Source organism: Dipodomys merriami, unplaced genomic scaffold, assembly GCF_024711535.1.
Source record: "Dipodomys merriami isolate MVZ:Mamm:240054 unplaced genomic scaffold, mDipMer1.0.p SCAF_6, whole genome shotgun sequence".
Taxonomy (NCBI): domain Eukaryota; kingdom Metazoa; phylum Chordata; class Mammalia; order Rodentia; family Heteromyidae; genus Dipodomys; species Dipodomys merriami.
In genome coordinates, this window is record NW_027206179.1 from 31,382,968 (window position 1) to 31,396,042 (window position 13,075).

Below are 13,075 nucleotides of genomic sequence, written 5' to 3' on the forward strand. Positions count from 1 at the left end.
CAAATAAATAAATAAATACTAAAAAATAAAAGATATGGCTTGATTGGCATAATAGAAAAACCCTAATGAGTTATTACACTAAAATGTAGCTCTCTCTGCCATTTTACACTAGCCTGAAAGATAACTTTATCTGTAAATTTTGTTCTAAAATTATGTTACACACTAAAACCATCTATGTTTTAAGGAGGATGGAGTAGATGTTTAAAACCATCTATGTTTTAAGGAGGATGGGGTAGATGTTTACTTGTAGAAACATAAATTGTTCAGCATTGAACAAATTATAAATGCATGGAAGTTCACACAAAACCTCCTGGAGTCGCATCAACCAGAAGCAGACTCAATGACAGTTCAAAAGTTAAATAGATACTGACACAAAGCCTAAATTTATAACGAAAAAAAACATGTAGCAAGTTATATTTGGAGTATTGATTTGTATGGATGGACCATTAGAGTAATCTAGCTATTTCTAACATAGACAACACTTCATATCATTTCTGTCTGGGTATCAGATTATGGGTCCTCCATTTTTCCAACAAGTTGGTAAAAACCATATATTTTATGCTACTTTTACACTACATTAAGATATTCTACAATTCCCATTGAGAGATAATATATCATGTTTAAACATTGCAACAAAAATTGGTCAAAAAATTTGAAATAGAGTTTTAAGGCCATTATACTAGATATTACCTTCTAGCTGAGCAAGGAAAGGAAAGTGGATCTGTGATAAAATGCATCTGTGATAAGTGTTAAGGATTCAAATATAAATAAGTGAATGTTAAAAACAGTGAGAAACCGTGTTAGCTGGTCCTTCATCTTAAAGAAATTGTGATTGGTATAGACAAAACAAACCAATGTAAAATCTAATCATGCTTCAGAGAGAAACAGTGGCCCTTGTCATATTCGAGGTATAATTTTCACAATAATTTCTTCCATTTTACCACACTAATACTTTTATTCTCCCACATGAAATTCATTAGTATTCGGTCATTGCCTGCAAAATGAAATCAGTGCGACCTTTTGCTTTATATCATCTTCACAGCTTTTTGCACGCTGTGCTTGAACAATTCCAGATGATTGAAACACTCTGTCAGACTACAAAAGATTATGTTTTCCAAAGACTATTCTTGTATATCTGACAACTTTCTTACCATTAAGATAAGTGTTATTTTTATTTTATTCTAAGTAGGAATATACGAATTCTATAACCAGTAGGACATGGCACATAAGACCTGAAAATGTCTTCTGCAGACATAAGACCTGAAAATGTCTTCTGACTCTGCAGAAAAAGAATTGACTCTCTATCTTATTCTGTTCAATTTCTCTCCATTCTCTTGTATCCCCTCTATCTCTGTTACTAATCCAAACTCTTCCTCTATCTCCATCTTTATTGCTGTCATCTTAGTGAATTTACAATACAGCCATGCTGTTAGAAACACAAAACACCCATCTAGAAAGATGTTATAAACCTTCTCACAAGCCAAAGTTTGAGCTGAGGCTGGGCACAGATCTGAGGATCACCGTTCAAAGCCATCTCAGGAAAGAAAGTCTTATCTCCAATTTACCACCAGAAAACCTTTAGTGGCACTGTGGCTAAAGTGGTAGAGCACTTGCCTTGTGCTAAATAGGTCAGGAACAGGACCCAGGCCAGAGTTCATGTCACAGGACTGATAAAAAAAATGTTTAATAGTTAAATACCAAAAGACAGCACCAACTGCCAGTGTACAAGTCAAAATTTCTTGACACACAAATGATGACTCTATAAAATCATAGCTTATGCCACTAAGTTTTGCTGTAATTTTTCCAGAAGAATTAGCTTAATATTCCCTGAATATTTTCTAATTTCCTAACAGTTCATGTCAAATATCACCACTAGTGTTATTTTGCATAACACATTAAAAAAATTAGTAAAGCCCAATAAAAGTAAGTACCAAGAAATAGGTATTTGCCAATGAATGGAGGCAAAAGGAAAGGGATAAACAAATGAAGGAGTAAGTGAGGATAATGTAGTCAAGAATTCATCCATATACCACAAAATTAAGAAAAACAAAGAAGGGAAAGGAGATTTTAAAGGGATGACACAGATTGAGATGCATTGTATACATAAACTGCTTTGTTAAATGGCAAAAATACTTTAATCTATATCCTACAAAATTAAGAAAAGTGAATGAAGGGGAGAGTTGGGAGAGGTGGGTGAGAATGTTGAAAAGGATAACATTGATGGAGATGAATTGTATTCTAAACACCACTTAAAGATAATAAAAAAAAATAAACATTTTCAGTACAAGTATTAGCTGCTTCAATTGTTTCATCTTTTGGATTAATTTTGTTATGGAAAATGGCCTAAACTATTTCATGCTTTTATGAATTAGATATAATTAATCTATTTTTTATTAATTATTTGAATGACCAGTCTTATGCAAGTCAATGGATTTGTGCAGGAGAATACCAGAAGATTCTTATGTGACAAAGATTTCAATAGTTTCTTGGTAGGGAGAAAGTAAGTCTAAATACAGAATATTATAGCTGTTACATGAAGAAATTTAATTGATTATGTCAAAATCTGAAACATCGAGGGGGGAAAGAGAATATGACTGTTATTTAAAATTGGAAAGTTGTGTGATTGTCTGTGAGATATAAGGCGCAAAATCAGCCAAAAATGACAAAAAAAAATTCTGGCAGAGGCAATTTGGTTAACCATATAAAAGATGAAAAGACAATCTAACACAAAAAAGTATGAGTAAGGGATTTGCAAAGTAAATTTAGGTTAGAAATTGATTACTTTGGAGTACTCATTAAATATGTTAGAACTGAGATAAAATAGATTGGAATATTTTTCAGTATTTGGAGAACAGATAAAACATTGTTGCATTGAGGACAAAATGATGGAATTAGACAGTAAAAGAAGAAAAAAAGATGCATAGCAAGAATACTGGTCCTTCAAGATACCACCATTTATGAGCTGATAATAACTTAAAATATGAGATGCATTTAACAAAACAGAACTATTAATTCTACTCTTATTGCTTTCCTTGAATAGTCTTCCAATAATCACATTCATCAAGTACTTCTTTAAAATTCATTAATCAATAAAAAGTGAAAATCTTGACATTTTAATGATCAGTACATGGATTCCAACTTAGACATTTAAGTTCCATCCTGGGAAGTGGTGCTGTGGCTCAAGTGGTAGACTGCTCACTTTGAGCTGAAGAGCTGAGGGATAGGCCCAGGCCCAGAGTTCAAGCCTCATGATCGACCAAAACAACAACACCAAAAAAAAAAATCTTTTAAATTCCATCCTGTGTTGTTCTAGCTGATGGTTACCTGCAATCAGAAGAAGAACTGACTTCAAGAAGATGCAATGAATGATCAGAATTTATGGCAGAGGAACAGAAGGAGAATAGGGACCAGCATCATTAATATCAAGGAAAAAGATTTCAAATAGGATAATAGGTTATGCTATGAATATATCCAATAATTTTTAATCCTCTGATAATTTGATAGGTAGGAAGCTAGTATATTTGTCCAAAGCACATACTGAAACTGGTATTTTCTTTTCAAACTGTCAGGATATTAATATCACTCTTAGAAGAAAATGTTTTTGGCTACAGGTATTTAAAAATTTATCCAAAACTGAGAAAGTGGCTCAGTAGTAGATTGCTTGCCTTGCATGCATGAAGCCCTGGATTCAATTCCTCAGTACCACATAAGCAGAAAAAGCCAGAAGTGGCACAGTGGCTCAAGAATTAGAGCACTAGCTGTGTGCTGAAGAGCTGAGGGACAGCGCCCAGGCCCAGAGTTCAACCCTCACAACTGACTAACTATAACTAACTAACTAACTAAATAAATAAATAAATAAATAATATTTATCCAGTACTTAAAATATGATGGATTTTATTGCTCGGTGCAAGTTAATAATTTGAATAACTAATATTTTTTTAAATTCTTAGATGAATATCAAGACACCATCTCATTACATTTGGTATTTATTTGAGTTCAATATGTTGATTTTTGTATTGTAGAGATAAGTTTTTCCTCCTGAAACTATATTGGCATACTGGTTTTAATTTAAAAACCTGTTAAACAAACAATTTCATGCCCTTAGTGAAACCCAATATGAAATGGTTGCCACCTGCTTCTAAAACACTAAGCTTGATCTCAATATTTCCAATTTATTCAACTCACCCTCAATGAAAGTAAGCAGAGTAAATGTATGCTGAGGTAGATGCATGGTCATTTATAATCCTCTTTTTGTACTTTCTAAATACTTCGTGCCTAATTATTTTTATCACTTAGTTCTTTTCTGACCAAATGTTCAAGTGTGTTTGACTTGACTCCTAGAGTAAATATTAAGCAATGCTTGCTGATTTGTGGGTTATTTTGTGAGTTGACACATAAAGGATTCATGGCAATACAACATTAAAAACAATACTCATGATTCAGTAGTAGTATATGTCTATCATTCTTTATATTTAAGCAGGTAAACCTTAAATAATATTAAATCATGTGGCATTCTTGTCATGAAATTATTTTATTAAATACCTGTCACATTTATTAATTTGCTAGAGAACTTTTTCAGTATTTTTCTAATGTTGAAGACCTGCTTTAGCTTAATATTTTTTCTATTCAATTTTAGGCCACGCTTATACTTCCAGCCATAGAGGATATAGAGTTGATGCTAAAAATGTTACTTATATATTCTTATATTTTACTTCTTTGACCACATAGAGTAAATTACCAAATCTACTCCTTATAAAATTCAGTTTCCTCTCTTAATTAGGACAATGAAAGTCACACTGAATCTTTTTGACCACAAGTGTGTCATTAAGTGATATTTATGCAGAGAGGTAAAGAGAGCTAATTAAAAAATATTTCTTAAGTATAAAGTACTTCTCCGATAAGGTATTGCATAATTTTTGAGGAAATCCTTAGAACTGAGAAGTTATATTAAGATAGTATTCTTTAACTGATCGCATATAAAATATATTAAATTCACATTGACATTTTAAAGAAAGCTGAAAAGGAAGAGCTTTCTATTATCTGTAGTGGAGAGCTTTTATGATATAATACTCTTATTTCTAAAATTGTGATTAAAACTGCCCTTCAAAAGTCAAGTCTTTTCAAAGAAACTCTAAATTACAGTGTAAAGAATTTGGAAATTTTATCTAATGTTCTTATGAAAAGTTCTCTTGGCCTTTCGTTTGACATTGAAGAAATTCTTAAGAGCTTCTTTTGTTCTATTCATTTTACATCAGGGAGATGATAAAAAATTACACAAAATATTTGTTTGATGTAATATGAAATTAAAACATTTACAAATGCAGGTCAATGTGTTTACATGTAATTTTATTATGTGTTTATATAATCACACAATAGTTTTGTGATTTAAGCACTGAAAATTAGAAAATTGTTCAAAACTAGTTCCAAAGTAATTAAACTGAAAAGATTGTCCTAATTTTGTTTTGCTGACAATTACTTCACAAAGAAATTTCAAGAACATGCTTTTCTTTAGAGCAATATAAATGTATAATTGTTTGAAAGAATAAAACAAGGTAGGTAATTATAGCTTATAATTCTGTTATAGAACCTAAAATATGAGCTATATATGATGGAAAGGACCCTATATTGGACGCTTCATCACTAGGAATGGTGGTATGTGTCTGTCTTCCAAGCTTTGCAAAAGGTAGAGATGTAAGGATTGTATTGGAGGCCAGCGCAAGGGGGAAAAATTAGCCAAGATCATAACTAAAAAAACAAGCTGGTGGAACATACTTGTAAATGATGCTCTGTCACAGCAATGTAGGAGGGTCACAGTTTAAGCTGTCCTTAAGCAAAATTTTCAAGATTATCTGAGGGAAAGCAAAAGAAGGATGATGGTATGAAGCAAGTGGTAGAATAAGTCCCTGAGTTTAATTCTCAGAACAAACTAATTAACTAATGTTATCTAACTAAACAAACAAATAACTGGGCTAGTTGCACAAAATATCCAATGGTGCGTATTGCATATTAGAATCTCAAATTCTTTTGATTGAGAGCTAAGCTCAGTTATGGATATTTCTGCCCAATCATGGTATAGTGACTGCCATAACTTATCTTCTTTCCAAATCAGAATGGATATTAAATATAAGCAACAAAAAGGATAGAGCAAAACAGGATATAGCACTAAGAAAAAGGTTTGCAAAGATATTTTGAAGGCCAGACAAAATTGACGAACACAATAAGGAAAATAAAACTTTTTTTCTATACTCCTTGAAATTTTCAGATTTCCTGTGTTTAAAATAATGCACCTATGGGGGCAGGGAAGGTGACTCAGTGGTAGAGTGCTTGCCTTGCATGCATAAGGCCCTGGGTTAAATTCCTCAGCAAAACAGAAACAGAAAAAGCCAAAAGTGGGGCTGTGGCTCAAGAGGTAGAGCACTAGCCTTGAGCTGAAGAGCTGAGGGACAGTGCCCAGGCCTAGAGTTCAGGCCCACAACTGACAAAATAATAATAATAATAATAATAACAATAATAATAACAATGCACATAGATTAAACAAGTATTGACAGTCAGAGATGGTGCTTTGTCCTCTGTCAAATTGGTAAAAACATTTTGAAAGTTATAACAAAATGTGCTCCGGCTACCAGAACACAAGCACAAGGAAAAAATACCTCTGGGAGATGTTTATGATCCTCATTTCAGCCTACAACATAGCAAAACACTCCTATTTCTATAAAAGGGCAACATTACTATCTAATATTGAGCATATTTGATGTCTTCTTGGAACAAGACATGGTTTCAGGCCACCTGTGAGCCCCTGAGAGTAGTAGAAGAGACAGACAGTTCTTGAGGGTGAATCGAAAAAGCAACAGAAGATTTTTCTATCACTGAATATTGTATTGCTACACCATGGCTTGCTGGATTACACTGGCTGTGATGAAACAGCAAGTCTAATGCATGTTTGGGAAGATTGGCTTACACGAACACAACTAGCATTTGATGTGCTGAGAGTAGATGCCACATGTGCATGCATGTGCTAATGGCCCAGATTATCTCACGGTTGCAACTTCTGAAGATGAGGTGTTCTCATCTGAGAGTCATAAGGTTTTAAGAGAGCATATTCAAGGCAAATAGACCATCACATGAGATCTTTTCATGAACATTGTTCCTTACACAAAACTACACACTCTATGCAGACCTGATCTGGAAATATACAAGTTTTGAAAATATTCCTGTTTCAAGTTTGTTATTACAGGTTGATGAATTCTATCTGGTGAGACAACTCTCACAGAGAAAAATCATTAAACACATACTATTTACATCCCTGTAAAGAAAAAATTACAGAGTCTAAATCATAAATGTGCATTGTGCCCTTTACTTCTACTGCAGTCTGTCATCTATGTGTCTACATCCAGCTTTGCATCCTAAAATGTAGAATGAATGAAAAAAAGACCAAATCCTAAGTCACCTCAACCTTATATCCATAAAAAACTAAAAATCCCTGACATACTTTCATGATGTATTTGGTTAAAAGAACAATTTTTATAGTCCAAAACATTCCATAAGCATCTGTATTTTCTGTGTGATATTTTTCCTTATGCAATCTTGAAAATGTCCATAAGAAATTGCATAGATTTATTACTGGGGAGAATATTGTACTTTGTCTTAAGTAAAATTCAAAGTAAGTCAAGAATTGTACTCTAGGATGAATTTGTTCCATGGTTACCTATCAAGTTTCTGTTCTTGCTTTTTGTAGAACTGACATAAATATGGTTAAAAGTCTTACATATCTCTTCATCTTTATATATCTTAATGCAATATACTACACATAATTCCTCTCTGACATAATATTAGAAGTCTGTAGGATAAGATCTATTCTCCAAGGACGCTAATATCAACTCGTTTAAGAATTTAATTTATAATCCTAAATTGATGTTTACTTTTTCCCATTTTTATTCTCCATGGAAACTTTCAGGGGACAGCACATGTATACAGCAAAGATAAAGTGCTATTTCTGACATTCTTTTATAATGCCTTCATCAAACTAATTTGCTCCAGCAGAAAACCTCACACAGCAGATAGAAACTCTAAGATGCTTTTGTGGATTAGATTAAAAAAAAAAAAAAAAAACTGAGAAAGCAGATCCTATTTCAGACAGTAGTGAATTCTCATGGTTTATGTTATCTTTCTGAATTTGTAATATTTAATTTTATTATACGTATATATAGCATGTGTTCTTATATTTACATAATGATCAATAGTGCAATAGAATGACAAACATTTAATAATGAGTTACCATAATATGCAATTAGAATATATTATTAGTATAATCATTTATTTTTAACTTCAATTGCCTATGTTTAAAAATAGAATGACTCTACAGAAATTGTACCAAAAGTTAAATAGCATAAAAGCATTATTGTTTTTATATAAATTCTGTGTAGAATATTGTTTTCATTAGTAATATAGAGAAATCATTGAGGAGAGATCACCAGTAACTGGATCAGTATTAATAAAGAAGAAACAAAATTGTGAATGAAAAGTATACGGGAGACACATAAAGTAACAAAGAAATCATCTTATAAATATATTAGAAACAATAGCAAGAAAGAAAAAAACATTTGAGTCCTTACCTTGGGGTTCATTTAGCCTAACATCAACTGACCATATATGCTTGACTCAGACATATACTAGTTATTGCAAATAAGGGAAACCATGGGACCTATGTTTCTTTGGGCCTGGCTTACTTCACTTAATATGATTTTTTCCAAGACTTTCCATTTCCTAGCAAATGGGGTAATGTCATTCTTTCTGATGGAGGCATAGAATCCCATTGTGTATATATACCACATTTTCTTGATCCATTCATCTACTGAGGGCCATCTGGGTTGGTTCCATATCTTAGCTAAGGTAAATAATTCTGTAGTAAACATGAGATGGACAAGATGTTATGTCAAAAAACGAACTTTAAGCCGGGCGCTGGGGCTCACGCCTGTAATCCTAGCTACTTTGGAGGCTGAGATCTGAGGATCTCGGTTCAAAGCCAGCCTGGGCAGGAAAGTCCGTGAAACTCTTATATCCAATAAACACTCAGAAAACCGGAAGTGGCGCTGTAGCTCAAGTGATAGAGCACTCGCCTTGAGCTGAAGAGCTGAGGGACAGCGCTCAGGCCCAGAGTTCAAGCCCAATGACCAACCCCTCCAAAAACAACAACAACAACAACAAAAACCCCGAACTTTACAACTTAGCTGGGGAGATGGGAAGGCAGGAATGGGAAGGGGAAACAAAGGAGGTAACAATGCTTGATAAGAAATGTCCTTGCTCATGTAATTGTAACCACTCTGTATGGCATTTTCACAATAAAAAAAAATACTTAAGAATAAAAAGGAAAAGTACACTAGGACATCAGTCACTGAGACTTGAAAATCTTAAGTGTTAAAATGTAAAGCACTCAGAAATTTCTGTGATTATCCTTCATGAAATGATGAGATGTTAAAATTGATTATGATATAAAAATTAAAGGGCCATTACAAGTGTCTAGAAGAATTGTTACCATTTTTGTATACCTATCAATTAGAAAAACATTGAAAACACTTAAGTCTTTTTGTTGTTGTTGTTGTTCATTGTTTGTTTTACCTAAAATAACAAAATACCAGAGATTGGGCAGTTTGTAATTAACACATTTGTTTTACCATGGCTTTGCAGCATAAGAAGCCTAATATCAACGTGATGGTTCTTGAGGTGGTCAATTTCACTATACCACGAGGTAGTGAGAATCAGAGGGGCCAACTCTGAGCCCAATCCCACAAGTCTTTTGAACAAATCACTTAATCTCTCTCCTGAGTCTGCCGCCCTAATGTAAAAGCCCCACTTTCAAATTTCTGACATTGGTGATTAAATTTTGCCATGAGATTCAGAAGTAACAAGAAGTGAAACTCCAGCAAACCATAATCGTATCCAAAAGGATAAAGCTTGTATAGTCACCCTCCCTCAGGTCATTTCATACACCTTAAGGAAAATCCCTTCTTTTATGTGATATGCTTTTCTTTAATATCTGATTAAAACATAAACAATTACCATCGTTGTCTCAAGTATGAAAATTCTCAAGCCCATCAATTATGAAGTGATTATTTGCAATCTCCTGGTTTATTGATGGCAACTTTAATTGTAAATTCTAGAGAATTTTTTAATTCATTATTTTATTTTATTCCTATTATCCTTCTTTTTTATGTGCCTTCTGTATGTTAGAGCAGTTTAAAATTAGTTAACTTTCAATAAACAAGTAAACTTAAGCAAAAAATGTTTCTGGTTTTCTAGCAGATTCAGCCGATGAACTTTAGGCTTCGACAATGTGGCAGTAGTTGAGAGCACATAGGCAAGTATCTACAAATAAATAATGAACAAAATTGACATTTAGTTCAGAGTATGGAATTTTAAAGTTCATTAAACTCATTCCAAAAGCAACATCAAGAGGCCTATGTTTTAGATTTATTTCCTTGTGATGAGAAGTATTGACTACCTGTCACTATCTATCTAATCTGTCATCTATCTATCAACTATATTGTCTTTCCAAATAACAATTAAGCAAAACCATGTATAATATACACATACAGAGATAAAGCTATGTAGAAACATTTGCATTATATATTCATATACATGAATATTTATATTTATATATTATATTTGCATATAACATATTATTTAATTATAGTGATATATATAGATATTTTATATGAATATATTTAAATATTTTATATATAATATTTATCACATTATTTATGTGCTAGAACAATATATTTTTAGTGGCAGAATTTCACTGTGACTACTAAAAAACCTTCTGAAAAACTGAGAGTTTATCACAGTTTTCTCAAATACCTGTTCAAATATCAGTAAATCATTGCATAGCTGACACCATTCAGAAGGATGAAGTTACTAAAGGCAGCAATTTGTCTGATGGAACTACAAAAGTGTCTATTTAAACTTCAGACATTCTAAATTTAGAAGCTTGGCTTTTAATACAATAATATAGATTATTTTAAAGAAACAGACTTCATAATTAAAAACTGGACTGTGTCTGCTGAAATTTGACTACATTGTGATAGTTACTGAACAATGTATTTCCTCTTCTATAGTCTTTCTTTTCTTTTCTTTTCTTGTGAAAATACCGTGCAATCCCACTTTTGGGCATTTACCCAAATGATCACAAACAAGACCATACTAAAGGTACCAGCACAACTATGTTTATTGCACCATTATTTACCATAGCTAAGATATGGAACCAACCCAGATGTCCCTCAGTAAATGAATGGATCAAGCAAAAGTGGTATATATACACAGTGGAATTATTCTATGCCTCCATCAGAAAGAATGACATTGCTTCATCTGTTAAGAAATGGAAAGTCTTGGAAAAATTATATTAAGTGAAGTAAGCCAGAACCAAAGAAATATATGTCCCATGGTTTCCCTTATTTGCAATAACTAGTAGATGTCTGAGACAAGCAGAAATAGTCAGATAAGTTGATGTTAGTCAAAATGAACCCCAAGATAAGGATTCAAATGTTTTTTTTAATTGTTTCTAACATATTTATAAGATGATTTCTTTGTTGCTTTGTATGTATCTCTCCCACGGTATAACCCCTGTTTTCATTGTATTTGATGTTGGTATAATTTGTGGAGGGGAAGGGAAAAAAACAAATTGTTTAAATCGGGATACAGGTGGACCTATTGCAACAATGAGATGTACAAGTTGTTATGTAGAAAAACGAACTTTACATCTTTGGCAAGGGTAGGGGGGAGTGGGAGAGGTGAAGATGGGAAGGGATGGGAAGGGGAAACAAAGGAGGAGTCAACAATGCTTGATAAGAAATTTACTCATTACCTTACCCATGTAATTGTAACTCCTCTATTATCATGTTTTAGAAAAGTAAATTAACGCCAAAGTTGGATTTGATTCTGTTTGGTTACATAAAAAGAATGCTTTATATTCATTCTTGTAGTGAATTATCATGTATATTACATCATATAGTTATTCAGTAATAAAATTTTTGTTTCTTTTTTCATTTCTTGAGAGATTTTCTGGGTTTAGTGTATATTTGCTTTAAATATCCCTACTCACTTAGTATTACAATATTTTATCTTTATTTACACTATTTCTTTGATGCTTTTTAATTGCATATGGTTTAGTTATGACAGTTTTAGAATAGTCTGTTATAATATTCTGTTCTATCAATGAAATTCCTTCTGGTTCATTAATCTGGAGTACCCAGAATATTCATTTTTTATTTCCATTTATTCTAGTTTTTATTTTTCAAGTTTGATCAAGGTAAAAAATGTCCCTTTTATGGAATTTCGGTATGATAATTTATCTTTAGATAAGTATGATGAAAAAAGATTTTCTTTATAAAATTCTTCTGTTAATCTACAAAATATAATCCATTACTCTTTTAATATATTTTTATTTTCATGTATTTTCACAGAGGGTTTTTTGTTTTATTTTCTGCAGATATAGATATAGTTATCATTTATCCACTACTTACTAGTCAGAGTTCTCTAGAAAATTCTAGACCATTAGGATAAAGAGAAATATAGAAGCTAAATAGATAATTGGATTGTTACATATTATATACAGATGCAATATTTTCTTCCAGGTGATTAAAAACATTGAAGATTCCCATCCTCTTCAATCTGGAGAATTATTCACCAGTCTCTTTGCATAATGTCAGTGAAAGATTCTCAATAAAATACATTGTAAGTTAAATCCTACAGAACATTTGAAACTTCAAAACATCATAAAAAATGATCATGATGTTTTCATTTCAGGAAGCAAGTATTGTATAACATACCCAAATCAGTATAATTACCGATTAAAGGATTTTTATAAGTGAACATCACAATAGATGAAAAAATAAACTTTGCAATATTCACTTCACAATAAAAAAAACTAGTAATGAAAAGAATATACCACAGTATAATAAAGGCTATGTGAAAAATGCTTATATCCAACATTGTACTAATTGGGAAAAGAAATTAAATCATTTCTTCAGAAAGTAAAAATGGGAAAGAATGTCCCAGTCTAATTCAAGGTATAAGTTCAAGT

The 13,075-nt window shown here is 32.3% G+C and overlaps 1 long non-coding RNA gene across 1 annotated transcript in view; it reads left to right on the plus strand.

Annotated features, from left to right (window-relative positions):
- The window catches only part of LOC138813509 (uncharacterized), a 35,157-nt gene extending 22,450 nt beyond the window's left edge, over positions 1-12,707 (plus strand). The window contains exons 3-4 of the long non-coding RNA XR_011367828.1: positions 10,297-10,354; positions 12,627-12,707. This is a non-coding gene — a long non-coding RNA (uncharacterized lncRNA). The remainder of the gene's footprint in view (positions 1-10,296; positions 10,355-12,626) is intronic.
- Positions 12,708-13,075: the final 368 nt, after the last annotated feature.